The 20,229-nt window shown below is 39.1% G+C and overlaps 1 protein-coding gene across 4 annotated transcripts in view; it reads right to left on the bottom strand.

The window, feature by feature from the left end:
- The window catches only part of Pkib (cAMP-dependent protein kinase inhibitor beta), a 96,264-nt gene that overhangs the window by 56,574 nt on the left and 19,461 nt on the right, over positions 1 to 20,229 (bottom strand). For 3 of the 4 annotated variants that reach the window (XR_004943193.1, XR_004943192.1, XM_036168960.1), the window contains exon 2: positions 19,487 to 19,583. The gene's annotated coding sequence lies outside the window, so the exon portion shown is untranslated. Of the gene's footprint in view, positions 1 to 19,486; positions 19,584 to 20,229 lie in introns of those variants that run through there. The other variant, XM_036168961.1, reaches the window with a different exon arrangement.

The raw sequence follows: 20,229 nt of genomic DNA, 5'->3' as shown, positions 1-20,229 counted from the left end.
GCAATAATAGTACTAAAATTAGTGTCAATGATAATAACATCATGGATCAATTGCTACGTGCAACACAAAGTTTTAAGTATGTATACAAATGTTAACTTGACTAATCTTCTGAACAATTTTATGAATCACACAGTATTAGCTCTAATTTCCATGAGTGCTGTTAGTTCTTTTGTGTAAGTCGTGAAATGCCTAGCTGAATCAACTTAAGGGGAAGTATTTCTGTTTTTAGTTTGTGGAGTCTTTTCTCAGTCGTGCTTTCTTGACCCCACTGCATAGGCAGGAGCATTACAGCAGCAGGAGTGGGGGACAGAAGAGAGCTGGTTACTTGCATGGTGGCCAGGAAAGGGCCAAGAATAAGACACCCCCAAATCCTTGTCCCACTGACCTACTTTCTCCTCACTGGCCTCACCTTCTAAAGTTTCCAAGATGCTGCTTCCAAGGGACCAAATATTCAGAATGTGAGACTGTGGGGAACTTCATATGCAAACTGTACCAAGAACACCAAGTATCTTCTCCTGCCCTCTTCTTGCTAGTCTCAATTTTTAGGAACTTTTCCTTATTGTCCCCTTAAAGAAAGGTAAACTTAGGGCCTTATCAACAAAAGAGAACAAAACAAAAGCAACAACAAAAAACTAAAGTTCTAGTTTGGATGAAAACTTGGCTAAAGCATAAAATATAATAGAGGTAATTTGTATGTTGTTTCTTTGAACAACCAAAAGATGTTACCAAATAGGCATTATTATAACACTTTCAAGATAGGTATGTTCATCCCCATTTCATCAATGAGAAACAGCCTGGTTGGGGGTGGGGGTGGGGCTTCCAAATACACAAACTCAGATTGACAGTGTCAAGATTTAAACTCAGATCATGAATTGAATACAAATACATCAATCACTCATGCTGGTGCTGTCTACAACAAACAACAATAACAAAACCCATAGTCCATGTAGGATTTGGAAATATCCGTGGCTTCAGGCATCACCTGGGATTAAAACATATGTATGGGAAAGACATCACTGTGGTATTTGGCACTGTGTGCAGAATATAATAGTAGAACTAGAATGTCTGAGTGAGATCATGTGCAGCATAGCTATTGTCTCTAGTCAAAGTCCATATCTTTAGTTATGTCCTTCAGTGACTCCAGCATGAATCACACAATCCTTGCATCTGCAAAACTGATTTGAGAGAAATGTTTTAGCTCAATGAGTCCATCGAGGTGTGGCTGAAATTGAGTGTTTAAGTCCATCTACTCCCTAATCTTTTAAAAATTAGGAATACACAACTGAAAAAAAATAGCTTGGTAAATACAAATACAGTTTGGGGGGAGGGGAATCCTTGGAAACAAAATTCCAAGAAATTCTAAGTTATGGTGAATCCAGAAGCAGGCATCTCGGACCACCTCAACATGAGAGAATCCAAGCACATCTCTATTCATTCGCATGTTAGACCGTCTACAAAATGCCACAGGTTACACTCAAAATTATAGCCATGACAGGTAGGAGAGATATTATCCTATCATCAGTCATTTGCAATTAAAGACACTACAACAAATTTCAACTCTAGTTTGCTCTGAACAGCTATAGTTTGGAGGTAAGCCATTCCCATGTAGATTGAAGCTGACTGAATAAAAATAACAACACGTTTATCAACATTTTGGTGACACCCATGAGTACTCCCAATGAATAGACAGCCAAGAGCAACCATTTCAGAGGCAAGTTTTATTGGGTAAATGCCAACAACCAAGGCTAACTGTTGGGGTTTAAATCTGAAATGGCATCCACAGACAGGCTCATCTTTTCAATGCTCAGTGATGCTATTTCAAAATCTGAATGCTTTAGGAAATGGGGCCTGGATGGCTGAAGTGAATCACTGGAAATTGGACTTAAAAGAGTATACCTGCCCCTGGAGGCATCACTCTCTCTGCCTCTTTTTGTGCTCGTGTGAACATCTACAACCTCAGACTCCCACCACCACTCCCTCATCTGCGCCTTCCTGGCCACAGTGGCCTAAGACACAGGAAAGCAGAACTAAGCTTGCCCTCCCTTCAGTTGCTTTTAGGAGGTGTTTTGTCACCATGAGAAGAAAATTAACTATTATAATCAAGTAACTAACTAGCTGAAAGCTGGGAGAGCTGTTTCACTCATTTAACTAGAAGCTAGCTGGGATCAGCCCCTAAGAGCGAACGAGGAGACAGAACACAAGACAGCTTCACAAGACAGAACACAGACAGCTTCACAAGAAATAGGAAGGGGGAAACCATGCTGTTAAAACCTAAGTCAAGATGGACTTAGATCAAACCAGGAGGCCACAGAAGCCTCTAAGGAGGTCAATGAGGAAAGGAGGCCTGGCAAATCTACTGTGTGTGTAGACACAGACACAGGTGATCTCACCTTCAATAGAATGACTCGATTTATCTGACTTCACACCTGTTTTTACATCTTGGTGCTATGCCTCCAACTTGAGGATGTCTTTGTTACTCTTCTGGTCCACCCCTTAGGATTTTCAATTCCCCCACAGTCCTCTGGTCCCCTCATTCCTCTCAGCTGGGTCCTGGCTGACTGGCTGCATGTCTAGAGCTGTGGGTGATGGTCCTCTTCATTGAGGAGCCAGGGGCAGTGTGAATCAACTGGGCGAGTGGACAAGTGAGGACAAATGTAAACTATTTCCCTCAGCTTCAAATATTGCATTAAAATTGAATGCATAAGCAAAATTTACTGAATTCCTATGATTTTTTTTGTCAACTGAGGTACAATGTGCCTTAATTTCTTAGTGCAGTTTTGTTAAATCAAAGTGATATTTATGTAATGGCTGTTTTAAAGAAACACTTAAATATTAAATGACATCTACATAACACATATTCTTTTACAGATTGACCAGATCTGTTATTTCATAGAGGCAAAAGTCATGTTGACCAGATTCTACACGTACATATATTAGCCACATAACCAAATTTTTAAAAATACATTATTTGGATGTAACCCCAATAATAAAGAAGAAAATTTCTTAAAATAGTATATATAAAGGAAAAGAAAACTCACAATACCATGAAACATAAGATTACTATCAAGTGAGAGAAAACCCCAAAATAATACTCTTTTCTTTGAGGTCAAAATTTCTAATTCCACACATTTTATTAAGTTTTTAGGTTTTACAATTCTGTATGTCCACAAAACACAAATAATTGTTTCTTTGTCAGTATTTTATAGGTAAAAGAATAAAGCCTATAGTTAATATTTGCCTATGAAGTACTTTATAAGATTTATTTAATTTTAAACAAATTATACTCATAAACATGATCCATATTAAGGTTACTCTCTCTAGAAATGATATCTTTTCTGTAAACATCACCTGGTCTACCACCTGTACAAACTCAGAGAGATTGGGTGGGTGGTGAAGTTCTAGCTCAGGTGAACAGGCTTGTGTGTTCCAAACCCAGTTCCTAGCTATTTTCCCCATTCCAGTATATATTATTAGACCATGTATATTTACAGCAACTGGTATAATTTCTTCATTGCTTTTCTGCATGTATTATTATGGTAAGACTGTTTGAGTAGAAACTCCATGAGAATCAGTTTGCTGAGGCCATTGCCATCAGTGATCTATCACATACTGATGTACGAGTTGCTGTGAGATGTTTTGTAGACATCATAGCATCTGCAGTCAACTGACTCTAAGAAGTTTATCCTTATCAATCAGGGTGGACCAGATCTAATCCCTCAAAAGGCTTGAGAGCAGAATGAGGGTTTGCTAAGATGAAATTCAATCCATTTATGGAAACACATGTCAACTATGGCTCCAGAGTTTCTGATCAGCCCTTCTGCCAGCTCCCGAATTCACTTCACTCAATACTTGGTAACTTTTTTCCCCTACTGGATCTGTTTCTCCTGTGGATCTGGACAGATACAATTATGTTAATACTATGAGGATAAGTAAGAACAGAGTATATTTGAATGATTTTAGGTCTAAGATTTCTAATAACAAGGGAAAGCTGTCTCTCATTGTGAATCCCTGGGGAGTACCCAAATTACAGTATTATATGAAGAATAGAGAAATTGAGAAAGTAAAGGCCCACATGGTGAATAACATGCCCCAAAGCTGTACAAAAGTTCAGAATTCAAACCATTACATTCCATTAGAATGAAGTAAATGGAATAATCACTTTAATTAATTGCCATTTGTTAAGTGAATGCAGTTACCATTGCAAAGAATGCCTATTGGAATAACGAAACATGGATTTTCCCCTCATTAAAGTCACTGAGAAAACTGATAAAAGTTTCAAAACTGCATAGTAACCCACTAAAATAATTTTCTCTCTCCTAGAGAAACAGCACTGAAGTGATGCCTCAGGAGTTACACTTGCTGCTCTTCTGAAGGCCCTGAGGTCAGTTTCCAGCATCCGTGGCAGGAAGCTCATGACCATTTGTAACTCCAGTTCCCGAGGATCTGTTTCCCCTTTCTCGCCTCCACAGGTATCAGGCATACACATGATACATATACACACATGAAGGCACACAATATTTACATGTAATATAAAGAACAAATAAATCTGCTTCAAAATGTAAAGCAGGAGAATGCTTGTTTTGAGGGTTTTTCCATTGATCACGGATACATCAGTATATGTAAGGTCTGAGCTCAACAATAGAAGGTTGTTTAAATCTGAATGCAGGCAAGTCAGCGTCCAGCATCCTCCTCCTCCTCCTTACTTTGATATAGAATATCCCCAAGTAAGAGAATATGGCATGACTGCCACTGCCGGGAAAAAGGCCAGCTCACATTCATGTCATTACCAGGAAATTAACTCAGCGGCTTTCACCGTCTCTCTTCCTCGGCAAGCAGGCTTCAGCAGGGAGCAACCACCTGCCTCTGTTATTTTCTCTGATAGGTGACCTCCTTCCAGGGGAAAAATCCAAAAAGCACAGGAATAACATACCTGTGTTCCACGTGTCACTTAACCTTGGCTGCATGTGAGCAGCTCCAACTGTCAGGAATTCCGGCTGTTCTGCAAGCTACTGAATCTTTCCAAGATGAAACTGGCCAAACCAAGACCAAGTTGCCTTCTAATTATCCTCATTAGTAATAAAGGACACTTATTTCGTAGGAAAGAGTCACATGACCCTTGACTGAAGAATTTCAAAGTCAGTGTCTGTGAAGACCTGCCTGGCTCCCTTCACCAACAACCCTCAATCTCCATCACTCCCAAACCAGAAATATCACAGCTTTTATTATACAGTGATCTCACAGAAGGCATCCTGGATGGCTCACTATCACTTCCACCCAATCTCATCCCTGGGGGCCCAGCATCTATACCAGACTCTGGTTGTCTTCACAGATATCACCTGCCTCCAGACTCTGTGTCACTATGGCTGACCCACATGCTGGGATACCATCTGCTGTGCCTTGCTGGTCCTCATAGACTCTGACCTCTTGGCTGTCAGATCCACCTCAGTTGCCATCATCTTCTTCCCTGATAAGGAGCCTGCTGATTTACTTGTATAATCTCCCATCAGTTGAAGTAAATTCCAATTCCAGTGGCTTCTTGCATGCTGATGACAATGATGAGTAGGGGGTCTTTAAAGAATACAAACTGATACATTCCTCTACCAAGCTCTTCTAATAATATTCTACTATTCTCTGTCCTATGTCTAAATCAGAAAATATTCTAATTGAACAGATTTCAAGTATAATTGAAACAGATAGTTTGTTTTCTAGTTACTGGTAAGTGATAAGTCATGTACTAACTTGAGCCTAAAACAGTGGAAAGTTCTCACAGACAAACAGGGGTATAAATCAATCATCAAATCAACATTACAAACAGCCTGCTAGCCAAAGCACATATGCAAAGACATGACTTTAACCCCTCATGAAGGGGACAAAATGTCTGCACAAATAAGAAATTATTTTCAAAGCAGTTGCAAATTTTTGTTATCATATATAAGGCTATGAAATGGGTAAATATTTTATCATGCTTTTACAACAGTTCTTTAGTTCTACAAATAATCTTAGGTTTAAAAAAAGACAAAGAAATATAATCATCAATGTTAGACTCTATTGCTATTAAAATTTTGCCTACAATGTATTTATCAACATAAGCTTACTAAGTTAAAGATCCACTGGCGGGGGGGGGGGGGGCTTAAAGTGATTTGATCTCCTAACTGGAAAACTTCATAAATATCACATCAAGTAACATCAAATAATTCTTTGCTAAGTAGCCATATAAGGAAACATTCTAAATACAATACAAATGACAATAGATTTCATTTTAATAACCTTAGGAAAGAAGTACTATATCAGTTTTATTTTATAGATAATAGTAACACGAATCTTACAAGGTCTTATTAATTAAAAAAAAAACCCAAGCCAGATATTGGGGTGAAAGCTGAAAGATCAGAGAAATAGAACAAGCCAGCCACCTCTATAAAATCCTCAGCCTCAAAAGAGAGACTTCCTGTTTACTCACGCCTTATATACCTTTCTGTGCTCCACCATCTTACTTCCTTCCTAGTGCTGGGATTAAAGGTGTGTGCCACAATACCTGGCTCTGTTCCCAGTGTGGCCTTGAACTCACAGAGATCTGGATGGATCTCTTCCTCCTGAATGCTAGGATTAAAGGCATGTGCTACCACTGCCTGACCTCTATGTTTATTATAGTGGCTGGCTTTGTCCTGTGATCCCCAGGCAAGCTTTATTGGAGTACACAATATATCACCACACCAAGGCATAAGGATTAAATAATATGCCTGAGTCCATGTAGCTCAAAAAGCGAACAAGGGAAACTCAAGATTAGCAACCCATGGCTTAGCTTACTGCACTGTACTTTACCTCTGAATGATTTTAAGACTACTATAGCCAGATAGTGCTAAAGCATGGTAGGAAAGAGATTTAATTTTCAATTTACAGGCTCCAGCTTAAAAAAAAAATCTTCATGGAGTTTAAACGTCCACCTATATCAACAAGATTATGAAATCTCATGCAGTGGGACTACTAATTGATATAAGCAAAAGTAAATGAAAAAGAGCGGTATAAATTGCTGTTGTAATCACAATTTCATTTGATAAGCTTAAGATATGTGTGTGTGTGTGTGTGTGTGTGTGTGTGTATTTAAATTATAACAACAGGCTCCACAGATCTCTTGAAAAGTTCATGTTGGAGAGCTCTTTGGAACCAGCTCACAGAGTTAGGCCATGTTCTCTATTACATACCAACAGTAATGTAACCACATACCAAATTCGGTAAGGGAGAGCCTTCACATATGTGCAATGTGAATGTGACCTTGTAAGGCCTGTCCTTTCCAACCATACTTCAGCAATCATAGTCATGCACAGAATTGTTATATGCTGAAATGTTTGGTAATAATTAGCAGCTAAACTATCCACAATGCCTTCCAAAGGTCAGAAAATACATCATCTGAGACAAATGACAACCACCAGCTCATGGGCAGCTCCAGAACAATGATGTCACTACAGAACAATGATGCCACTCTGGGACAATGATGTCACTCTAGAACAATGATGTCACACTGGGACAATGATGTCATCTTTTTAGTTACTGCCTTGACCTTCGATGGTTGAACATTTACATGTACAGTTTTCTATCAGGGGAGTTTTTAAATTATTACTGTAATAATAAGTATGCTGTTTGCAATTTATCAAGATATTTTGTGTTCTTGAACATCTATAAGTTAGAGTTTTAATAAATTTATTTGAAAAGAATATAAATTAAACCTGATATTTAACCTATGATCAATGATTACTTCTAACATGCTATTTAACATCTGCTGAATACACTTGGTGTTTTAAAATTCTGTAATTAAAATGCCAATCAAGAACATGAATTTTATTTATTTTAGAAATATGCAAAACATCTTGAAATATGAACAAATATGAAGTGAGTTTGATTTAAAAATTAGTTACATTCCTTTCACTCTTAGGAGTTATGCCAGTGTCAAAGTCTAAAATCAAAATGGAATGAAGACTTCATTGTCATAGTTCCATGTGACGCTAACGATACAATCTGACTGTTCACTTACTATCCAGAACTACCAAGGCTGCCTTCAGCTATAGGAAACTGCAGGCCTGGCTGGAGCTACAAACTCCCGTTTTTCAAGCTGGCATAGTTGGTTCTGGCTCCATAATAATGTTGCCATACCCAAATCTTTCTAGAAATGGGCATGTCTGTCATGTCTGTTAATTACCCAGAAAGCAAAACAACCATGGAGCAGAGCTTTGCTGAGAAGTCCCCAGGAAGGTGATGAACTCTCATGACCAGTGATTTCCAACTTGCTAAATCACATTCTCCTCCATATTAGAACAAATGGGACAGAATGCTTCACCCAGAGGGAAGAGGTAGCTAGGTTAGGTTCATAATATAGAGGCGGCAAGCAAATGGGCAAAGCGATGAGCTGAAGCTATGTTGTTACCAGCCGTTCTGAAGTCAGAACAACAGTTTTGTTATGTTGATGAAGGGTCTCTAAGGATTCATTATATTCTCTCTATTCTTTCACACGTAAGCAACACAATGAGTAAAGAAAGGGACAAAAGCTTTCTGTGTTTTATCCCTTGCAACTGTTTGATTATGAGATTTGGGCTTTGAGTTAGAAGACCACCATTAACCTTGCTTCATAACCTAAAGGAAAGCTCTAGATGGGCGATTCTCAATCTGTAGGTCACAACCCCCTTGGGGATGAATGATCCTTTCACAAGGGTCACCTAAGACCTTTGGAAAATATTTACATAGATATTTACATTATGATTCATTACAGTTATGAAGTAGCAACAAAATAATTTTATGGTTGGGGATCACCACAACATGAGGAGCTGTATTAAAGGATTGAAGCACTAGGAAACTTGAGAACCACTGCTCTAGATAAAATTTTAAAAAGCAAACATTGCTACAGATATGGTTCACTGGATAAATACCAGAGCCATTGGTAAATACATCCTTTTAGGGATCATCTTGGACTTGCAAGTATTTCACATTAACTAGCTTTTATGTAACAGAAATTGTTTGCTGCCCCTCAAATGAGACTTAGTGTTGTCTTGGATGATCCAAGAGTCAGGTAGCACCTGAAACGAGGAGAGTAGCAGAGAACTTTGCCCCAATAGCCTGAATGTGAAAGTAAAGAAGTGAGCTGACTGGCAACAGCGAGTTTGATTCATTTGGGAATGGTTTGATGGAGTGTTTCTGCTTACCTGACAAATCAATTGAGTAGGCGGAGGCCTGTGATCAGTTGGCATTTGATTCAAAAGCAATCAGCTACACATCAAGCTTGTTGGTTTCTTGTGTAAAGGTTGTAGGTACAGATAAGCCCCAGGCACAAGAACTCTGCTTATTTTGAGAAAGTCAATCCACCTGTTGTGGTCTCACTGCCTTAACAGGCAATCTGATTCTCAAGATGACTTGTCTGGCCTGGTCTTAATTTATTTACTTTTTCCAATTTCCCATCCATTTTAACTTTTATCCGTTTTAAATAGCTTCAGTGTTCACACTATAGAGACTCATACATTTAGGATGTTGTGAAGGTTAATCATCACTGCCAAGTTAACTAGTTTTAAAATCACTGTAGAAATACCCCTTTTGATTTCTGTGAAGTAGTTTCTAAGTATTTAACTCAGGTGGAAAAATCCACCCTAAAAGCGGGCAGCCCCATTGCTTGGGCCAGAGTTCTAGACTGAGTGAAAAGCAAAAGGGAGATCAGCAGCAGCAATCATCCCTCTCTGTTTCCTGACTCTGATGAGCCACCTCCTGCTCCCACTACCATGCCTTCATCACTCCAATGGCCACTCTATTCCCAAACTATGAGGCAAAACAAACCCTTCTCCCCTTTTTTGTTTCTTATGAGGTATTGTTCACAACAACAGGAAAACTAATAAGGATGCTTTCTTCTAACTCTTCCAGAAATAACACCCTGTCATCATGAACTCTCTTAAGAAGCAAGCAGGTGAGGGGACATAAACAGCAAACAAATGCTTGCTTTACCATGTGACACAAAATTCCAAAAAGAGAACACAGAGCTAGGAAGACAGAACCTCGATGATCTTAAAAAAATGATGTTAAAAAGAAGTAGATCTCTGCTGATGTGTGCTACATATACACAATGGAGTACTACTCAGCAGAGAAAAACAATGACATCATAAGGTTTGCAGGCAAATGGATGGGACTAGAAAACATCATCCTGAGTGAGGTAACCCCAGACTCAGAAAGACAAACATGGTATGTACTCACTCATAGGAGGATACTAGATGTAAAACAAAGATGACTAGACTGCTACTCACAACTCCAGGGAGGCTACCTAGAAAACAGAACCCTAAGAAAGGCACAGGGATTGCCCAATGACAGAGAAATGGATGAGATCTACATAAGCAAACTGGGAGTGAGGTGGGTAATGGAGGGCAAGGGTCGGGGGAAAGCAAGCTTAGGGGAGCGGGAGATCCTAGCTGGATCAGGAACAGAGTGGGAGAACAAGGAAAGAGACACTGTGATAAATGAAGACCCCATGGGAACAGGAAGAAGCAGAGTGCTAGAGAGGTCCCCAGAAATCCACAAAGATACCTCCACAATAGACTGCTGGCAATGGTCAAGAGAGTGCCTGAACTGACCTACTCTGGTGATAGGATGGCTGAACACCCTAACTGTCATGATAGAACTCTCATCCAGTGACTGGTGGAAGCAAATGCAGAGTTCCACAGCCAAACCCCAGATGGAGCTCCAGGAGTCCAACTGGGGAGAGAGAGGAGGGATTATATGAGCAAGTGATATGGAGACCATGATGGAAAAAGCACAGGGACAAATAGCCAAACTAGTGCAAACACAAGAACTGTGAACCAATAGCTGAGGAGCCCCCATGGAACTGGACCAGGTCCTCTGGTTAAATGAGACAGTTGATGAGCTTGAACTGTTTAGGAGGCCCCCAGGCAGTGGGACCTGGGACCTGTCCTTGGTGAATGAGCTAGCTTTTTGGAACCTAGTGCCTATGCTGAGACCCTTAGCTCAGCCTTGTTGCAGGGAAGAGGGGACTGGACCTGCCTCAACTGAATCTACCAAAAAGTTCCTTGACTGGTAATGGGTTAATGTTACAATAAAATTAAGTTGAAAATATTGTAAGTCAAAAATTGAGCAGCACACTTAACCTATGAAACACTAATGCTTAGAAATGTCACTGTAGAGTAGTCATTGTTCCTTTCACAGTTGCCTGGTTGATTGGAAGTTGCAGCTCATTGTTGCTGCTTAAACACAACCAGAGTGTTATAAGACATACTGCCCTTCCAGAAAGCACTAACATTCCAAATTCAGACTACAGCTGCTAATGAATGGGTCTCGCTTTCACATCACAAAATGGAAAAATTGGAAATCAAACCATCTTAAGTTAAACACTTCCTACATAGAAACAATGTAGATTGCTACAAGCAAAAGCAAACTGAGCTCATTAAAGACAAACTAGGGAGGGGAGAACTGAGTGTTGAATGGCTCATTTGCTGTAACTGGTAAGCATGCCTAACACCAAACACAGCTCATTGAGTTGCTATGGTAACAGACAACCTCCAAGGGCTTTATTTGCCTTCTGTTAGAATGACCAGGGAGGAGTTCAACCACCTGAGTCCTTTTGGACTTCTCAATGACTAATGTAAATTGTTCAGTGTTTGATAACACAGCATGACTGATAATAGGAACTGATATGCAGCACAGCATTTTAACCCTAGCAAATTCAAACTCACCCAACACGCACAAGCATGCTGCCTTTGAACAGGCTGTAACACATTCCTTGTCCAATCCGAGATCTCTTTTGATGTAACAAACTAGAGCTGAAAAATCTAGATCCCTTGACATAATCAAAAAACTATAGGTTGAGCTAAAAATAAAATTGTCCACAAGCTAAGGACATACAAGGGAATGCTAACAAAATAGAACAGTTTCTAACGATGTATATCTATGATATTTTTTTTCAGCACAATTATAGAGGTTTTGTTTTCAGGTATCCCAAAGAGGACTTTTAACATCAATGAGTGTCATCCTCACTTTCTAAAAGTGCTTTCCAAGGTGAGATCTTATTTCTCTATTCTAATAGTACCATTCATCAAGTGCCCACCTTATCGAACCATCTTGAATTGCTTTACTAACGCTCACTTTATTCAGGTCTCACCACCCTCTTGAGACATACTGTTTTACTCTCCTTTGCTACCACTGGTTCTCTAATATAGAAACAAAGACTCAGAGATGCATAATTTAGCTAAAGGCTAAGAGGTAGGTGACAAGGCTGGTTGGTTCTTAACTCAAAAGTAGCTTGGTGGTCAATTCTTCATGGGAACCCTTCTCATTCCCATGATCCAAACAACACTTGAACTGGTTTCTGTGGCATTTGTTAACCACTCAGCTGCCCGCTTTGCTACTCCCATCTCACATATGAAGCCCTGTGTTACATCCTTTCTTAGTGGTTCAAGCTTCCAGAACTTTCTCTAGTACCAGAAGTTGTTCCCTGAATAAAAGCAAAAATGTTTTCCTCTGATTGCATCCACTCAGACTAGCTTTGTTTTTATTTTTGTTTGTTTGTTTTTTACACCAAACTGATTTCTGTTTCCACCTCATATTCTTGAGCCCACTGAAGTCAGCATGGGTTCCTAGAACCTCTTCAAAGGAAACTGCCCAGCACTCCTGATCTGACGCTGCCTGAGGTCTCCTTAAAGCCCTTAATTAGTTTTACTTAGACCCAGCATTTCTGTCTAGGCATGTCAGTCACAGGAAACAATGAAGTCCTCAGCTGTGTGTCACTGGCACTCACAACAGCACCAAACACAAGACAAATAAGGATAGAGTCTCAGAAACTCCTGGTTAGATGAAGGAATGAGAAAAAATTCTTTCATATACTATACATAGTAATTAGCACTTATTTTGATGTCTAACATTCCCTAATAAACTTGACCCTTTCTACTTTATTCTACTACAGTGGTGAGTGATATCACCTTTTTGTATAGCTTGTTATACACCTGTTTGTTGTATAGCTTCTTTTGTTCTCCATTTTCCCCTTCTACAAATTCCTGCTGACAGTATTTGGTTTGTTGTTGTGGTGGTGGTGGTGGTAGTGGTGGTGGTGACTTATTTTGTTTTTTACAGTCTTCAAAAGGTGACAGTCTGGAAAGCAGGAAGATTAACAAGATTTTGTTATCTTTAGACTTGTGTTTGTTTGATTTTGTTTGTCATTTAAAATAAAATGATAGTCTCTCTTTTATTTTACTTACTCAGTAGAGAGAAAAGTTTCTATAGTTTATTTTGAGGCTGTTTTCTGCTGTAATAAAAATACTGAGAGTGAGTGTGTGTGTGTGTGTGTGTGTGTGTGTGTGTGTGTGTGTGTGTGTGAGAGAGAGAGAGTGAGTGTGTGTGTGTGTGTGTGTGTGTGAGAGAGAGAGAGAGAGAGAGAGAGAGAGTGTGTGTGTGTGTGAGAGAGAGAGAAAGAGAGAGAGAGAGAGAGAGAGAGTGTGTGTGTGTGTGTGTGTGTGTGTGAGAGAGAGAGAGAGAGAGAGAGAGAGAGAGAGAGAGAGAGGAGAGAGAGAGAGAGATTTCAAAACTCCTCTGTCAGAGGGTAGAGCAATGAATCAGTGCTGCTTTTCCAGAGGACCCAAGTTCAGTTCCCAGCACCCATCCCAGATGGCTCATATCCACCATTAACTCCAACTCCAACAATACTCTCTTCTGGCCTACATGGGCATATTCATTCACTTGGCATACACTATAACAAACACACACACACACAATCTTTAAATAAACAAAAATACCTATGTGTGTTCAGAAAGAGTCTTGTAGAGACAGTCACAATGTATTCCTTTCTTGTAGATTCAGATATTCCCCAACATGTTTTCTGGGCCATCAGGAAATGTCTTCCAGGGGTATAATTTTCAGAGTACCTAAAAGACCTTGTAGGAAGGATGGTTGTTGGCCAATCCCTAAGATCAAAACTTTCTTGATAACAAGCTGTGTCAGACCAAAGGAAACACTCTAGTGTTGCTAGATTAAAAGAACTGAAATATCAAATTCAACTGAGGGACAGTGACAATTAGAAGGGTGAGGAGAGATGGCTGGATATACATAATATGGCATAATTGAAGCCTGCAAACAAAAGAACAATATGAATGATGGAAATGAGGAGTGCGTTCAGATGAGAATGCTGGCAGACAGTCCTGGGTCAGCATGCATGTCTTCAGGGAGAACAACAGTGGCCAAGAACCATTGCTTTGCTTTGCTCAGAGACGTGAATCCAACCAGAAAGATGAGAAAGATCACAGTTGATCAGCTATTCTTTCCAGAACTCAGCAATGATGCCAACAGGCCCTCAGGCAACAACGTATGCCTTTGTAAATCTCTGTGCCAATTGGTTGTCATAGTACAGGCCACTATTCCTTGATCTATTTCACATGAATTAAAGCCTTTATCCATTTGTCCTTTTACACATGTACACATGTGCCATGACATGTGCAGAGAGGTCAGAAGACTCCTTCCAGGAGTCATTTCTTTCTTTCCACTGCTGTTTCCAGAAAATGGACTCAACTTCTCGGGCTTGGGAGGCAAAGGCTTTTGCCCTCTAAGCCCAAAGACTTTTAAAAAAACCTTCAGTGTGTGTTGATGATGATAAATATCCCTTTCACATTTGCTTTTTTGACTGCAGCATGTGAGAAAGGAGAGCTACTCTAGATGGAGGTGAAATAAGCCTCTTTGTTACACCGTACTTCACAATAATCAGACAAGGAACACTTCTCTTCAAATGTTATCCCTGTGCAGATCCATTGCTATCATCTATTGCATTTGAATAACTGGGGGATTTCATTTTTACTACTGATGATACATTTTCACATGTACAAAACTTGAATTATTCAAAGATGTTGCAAATGACTTCTGAAATATGCACTGACGTGCAAGAGTTATAAAAATGTCCACTTAAAATCCCTCTCACTCTTGTGAGTACTGTAGCTCAAATTTAGTTGTTCTTTTTGATGGAAAACTGCTTCACTTCCAAGTTGTTGCTGGGTCTTTTCTATAATGCTGTCATTATTTATATGTTGTATATACATTATATATATGCACATATATGTGATAGTATATCATACCATGTTATGACATAACATCCTTCCGTTGACAGTGTCCATGGTTATCTATGCTGCAGAGGGTAGGAAATCAACTTACCCATAAGGCCTCTGCTTTACTAAATCTTTAAACAGCCATATTTTTGGAATGTTAGCTAGAATTGAACTGATTCATTAATTATACTCTCAAAAAATTAAAACAAATTCATTGTTAGGGCTCTGCTGTTTGTGTGTCTTGTTCATTTACAGTTAAAGAAGTTTTAACAGGATTAAGTCTATCACTCTTCAGCCACGCATTCTTGTTTTAATAACATAATATACAACATGGCAAAGGCATTCACAAATGTATTTTCCTCCCATTATATCGCATCATCTTTCTTCTTTTATCAATCAATATTTAGTCAATACTTGTATATTAAAATTTACATTCTTCCAAACTTTAACCAGTGATTGTTTTTACCATTGACTAGCCAAGACTTTATCACACGAAATGCCCCTATTACATGTTACATGTAAATGCTGTGCTCCTTGTAGAATTTTCAAATTCAGTCTCTCCTAGATTAATTACTTTTATGTTGCTGTGATAAAGCACCATGACCTGAGCAAATTTAGGAGAAAAGAATTATTTGGGCTTACAGTTCCAGAAGGATAGAGTCCACAGAAGCAGGAAGAGCATGGCAACAGGCAGGTATGGCAGGCAGCAGGGGCAGGATATGACTGGTCATATCTCAACTGCACACAGGAAGTAAAGAACAAACTGGAAGTGGGGTGTAGTTATAAGTCCTCAAATCCTGCACCCCAATGATATACTTCCTCCAGCAAAGGTGCACCTCCTGAAGATTCCATAGCCTCCCACAAAGAGTCCTACCATCTGGAGAGCAAGAGCGCCCATGTGGAGCCTATGGAGGAAACTTCTCATTCAAACCGCCACTGGGCCTTTAAGTTTGTATCTTAATGCAAAAACACCTGCTCACTGTCTTGAGTATCACTCTTCAACATATTTTAGTCCTCAGAAATGGCAAGTCCTTAAATTATCCTTTCTTTTCCCAAAATTTCGCTTTTCCCAGGCCATTCAATTCTTCCATTTTAGTAGCAAGCTTTCCTCCAATTTTTTGGGGTTTACAAATTAAGTTACATTAAGTTCACAAGTTCATATGGAGAAAATAACACTTATACATTTATTATTCTTATCCAAGAATGCAATATAAACATTGTTCACTGCCCACCTACTTTTGTGTTTCTCATTCTATTGTTATTCATTTAATTCTTATGTATTTCCTACACAGCTATCCATCGGTATTCATGACTGTTATAAATGATATTATTTTATCATATTGTCTACTTGTTGTGGGAAAATAAACTGTTTTATACCGTTACGTTTTTATACCTAAGTAACTATAACCTTTTATTCCAATACTCTATTTTGTCATCTTTTCCATAATAATCATAACTTTTCAAAATTACAGCTATTAAGAGACAACAATGTACAGTATTTTGGACTAAAGACTCATATGTTAAACCACCTGAGCACTAATTCACTTTTGCTACTTATTGTCTGTGTGAATTGGGCCAAGTTATTCAGCTTCTCTGGTCCTCAGTTTCCAAGTTTGTAAAATATTAAGGATAGTTACTAATATCTCCGAGAAGTTTAAAAAAATTAAATTATTGTAAGGAATTTAAAATAGTTCCAAACACAGCTAACAATTATTTCTCTTTTTATTTTATTTGTTAGAATTTCTCAAGTGAAGTGAAGAGAAGTTCAGACAATCAAACCTGTCGTACAGTTAACCCTTAGAGCTTTTCTGATTGCTTGGGAAGGTTTTTCTTATATTTTAATTAACTTTTGCCATCCTAACTTACCAAGTGGTACTCACATGTGTTTTCTTAAAATAAACATTTGGAGTCTGTTAAAAGATCCAAAGTGTGGGTATTATTCTTTGGTCTATGACTATAAAGTTATTGAAATAAAGTTTCCAACTTTGACTACCATCACATTCACTCACTGTATTGCTTCCTTGTTGATTTCTAATTTCTTTAGCTAATAGTTAGAAGTTTGCTTTTTTTAGCTCTTCTTCTAATTATTCTTGGAGAGGGTTGTGGAGTTTAGTGTTTTGTCATCAAAGGAATCTGTAAAATGTGCCACATCTGTCACAGAGTCCACTGAGTAGAGAGATGATGCACTCCTCAAGAGTGTGCATTTCAACGACGCAGGATGAATGTCTGATGAAAGTGAGATGTTGCCCTCCTTTAAAGTCAGTATTCCAGCTTCTGCTTTCCATGCTGGTCAAGGACATGGGTTTAACAGCAGACAGAATTAGATTGCTATCCAACTTCACCACCCACCGGCTAAATCTGTGCAGTTGGCCACTCAGCCAGCTTTCATCACAGAAGAGAACAACCTCTTCACCTCTTCCCAGAGCTGTCATGAGAATCAAGCAGATTCTGTTTATAAGTCCTGAGCATTCAGCCCACCATACTGACCCGGTAATTATCTTGTATATCAGTTTTAATTGTCCTCAAGTGCAATGCAAGTATTTATAACTTTGCTCACTGTTTTCCCCCAGTATAAAGATTAGAATGGCTCCTGTAGAAATCTTTTTTTTCTCCCAAAATTATTTTACTGAAATCATTTCCTTCCAAAAGGTAAATTTAAATGAAGGTGCTATTCTTTACAAGTTTAAAAGTTGGCATTAAAATAAAAATGTTCTGCTGGGCGGTGGTGGTACACTCCTTTAATCCTAGCACTCGGGAGGCAGGGCCAGGCGGATCTCTATGAGTTCAAGGCCAGCCTACTCTACAGAGCAAGATCCAGGACAGGCACCAAAACTACACAGAGAAACCCAGTCTTGAAAAACCAAAAAAATTTAAAAAGTTCCAAAAATACATAGAACCCATTACCAGTGTCTAAATCTTAGTGGGTGAAAAGAAAGTGTACACTCATCTCCAGAAACCCAGGCAAAGAGCCTAGGTCCCACATAGTATCTTCTGCTTGTTCATGCTCCCTTACTCTTTTGTTCATTTGGGGATCTGAGAGTGGGAGAACACTAGAGGCCTTGCTCATTCCATGTTCTCCTCATCTGTTATCTAAGCTGTGATAGAGGGGCAAATTTCTCACTCCAGAGGACAAACCCAGAATTAAAGGTTAGAGAGGCCACAAGGCAAATTCTACCATTGTAAAATACCATTAAAATCACAACATAGGGCTGGAGAATGGCTCAGGCTAGGCTCACAACCAAAAATATAAGACCACAACATGAAGGTGGCCTCAATTTTCAACAAACATGTCAAATACATGTCTTAAACATATATATATATATATTTATATATATACTTTAAAGTGGTGATATTATGTCCCTCAATATATTGTGCACCTTTATAAACTTATCTGGGGACAGAGAACAGAATAGCCACTAGATAGACATAGAGGCCAGAAAATGGTGGCACATATGCCTTTAATCCTAGCATTCCAGAGGCAGAGAGCCATCTGGATCTCTGTGAGTTCAAAGGCACACTGGAAACAGCCAGGCATAGTGACACATGCCTTTAATCCCAGGAAGTGCTGGTAGGAAGCAGAAAGGTATATAAGGTGTAAAGACCAGGAACTAGAGACCTTTTTAAGCTTCGAGGCTTTTAGCAGCAGTTCAGCTGAGATTCATTCTGATGAGGACTCAGAGACTTCCAGTTTGATGAAACAGGTTCAGCTGAGGAATTGGCAAGGTGAGGTTAACTATGGCTTGTTCCGTTTCTCTGATCTTTCTGGCTCCAGGTTTGTTTTTATTAATAAGACCATTTGAAATTCATGTTACATTAAAGATGCTGTTTTTCTATTCCCCCAAAATGCATTAATTTGAGTTGTATGTCCACCAGTCAGCACCATGAAGAGTATTTCCTTGAAAACAGTTATATAATCCTAACATTTGGGAGGCTGAGGCCTGGGCTAAATGTTCACGACCAGCCAGGCTACACAGCAAGACCCTGTCTAATAAAAACAAAACACAATTGGCATTCATTGCTTGTTGTGTTATCTCTGAAACATACTTCCAAGAAGAGTAATCATTAATATCATGAATTTCTCTCCACGGTTAAAGACTAGAATTTTAAAAGATTTTAATGGGCCACTGGCCTTTACTGAGAGCAAATTAAAGAAGCATGGCTAAGAAGAATAGAAATATCAAAACATGCCCTTTCTCTATTACTCTCAGGCCCCCAGGAGTCAGCAGATGGAATGTAGCTCAAGTATGCAGTGTGTATTGTTAGCTATTAATGTATCACTAGAAATAATTGACTGAACAACATTGAGTAACTTCCTAAACTGGAGCCATCCCACCCTGCCCTTTCTTCACTGTCCTCCGGCTTTTATAACAATAAAGATATGTTCTGTGATACCCTCCATACAAGGATCAACAGGACAGAGAGTTTACCTTCCTTTATTCTTCCTGCCCGGATGTGGTCTTGGTGACTTTATAGTTTCCTGACTCCCCAGGTCTATCTTGCGTGGTTTTCAGTATCTCATGACCCCTGAAGGGAACAAAACAAGAGAGAAAATTATAAAGATAAATGTCTCTAGTTCCTTGTCCATTATAGGAATGAACAAGTGGTTTCTTGAGAAGCAACATAGCACTTAAAATGACCAATGTCTCATAATTTTTCTGTTTCTCTGAGACGAGGAGGACAAATTTCTTGAGCAAGAAGCTGCCTGCCTTCATATATATGTAAATAATAAGAGTGATATGAATATATCATATATACCAATTATCTTCTGAGAAACCTTTCTTGTGTTTGCTTTCAAATTGTGTAGGAAGAGTTTACTGAACAGTTACAATGAAAAACGCATGTTTTTCTCCACATTTTAAAATTTCCATTCCGAATCGATTCTCTAGGTAAGTGGCAGCCTTTCTCAACCGTTTGATTGAAAAGGCAATACATCCCCGCAGAGTTTTCTTTGAATCCCAATGGCAAGGAGCAAGGCCATTGTTTTCCTCAATCACATCACACAATATTGGAATTCTTGGGGGGGAAACATCCAATAAAATCCAGCCTACACATAATGCCCCAGTGTCCACAGTTAACCCTGGAGCTTTTCTGTGAACCTGCAGCCGACCTACCTGCACAATTTTTGTTTGTAGTCTTTTTGGTTTTCTACATAAAATGTCCCCCATTTTAA

The sequence above is a fragment of the Onychomys torridus genome, chromosome 19 (genome assembly GCF_903995425.1).
Source record: "Onychomys torridus chromosome 19, mOncTor1.1, whole genome shotgun sequence".
Lineage (NCBI taxonomy): Eukaryota > Metazoa > Chordata > Mammalia > Rodentia > Cricetidae > Onychomys > Onychomys torridus.
Note: the sequence above shows the minus strand (reverse complement) of the source record. Positions and strands in the feature narration are given on the sequence as shown.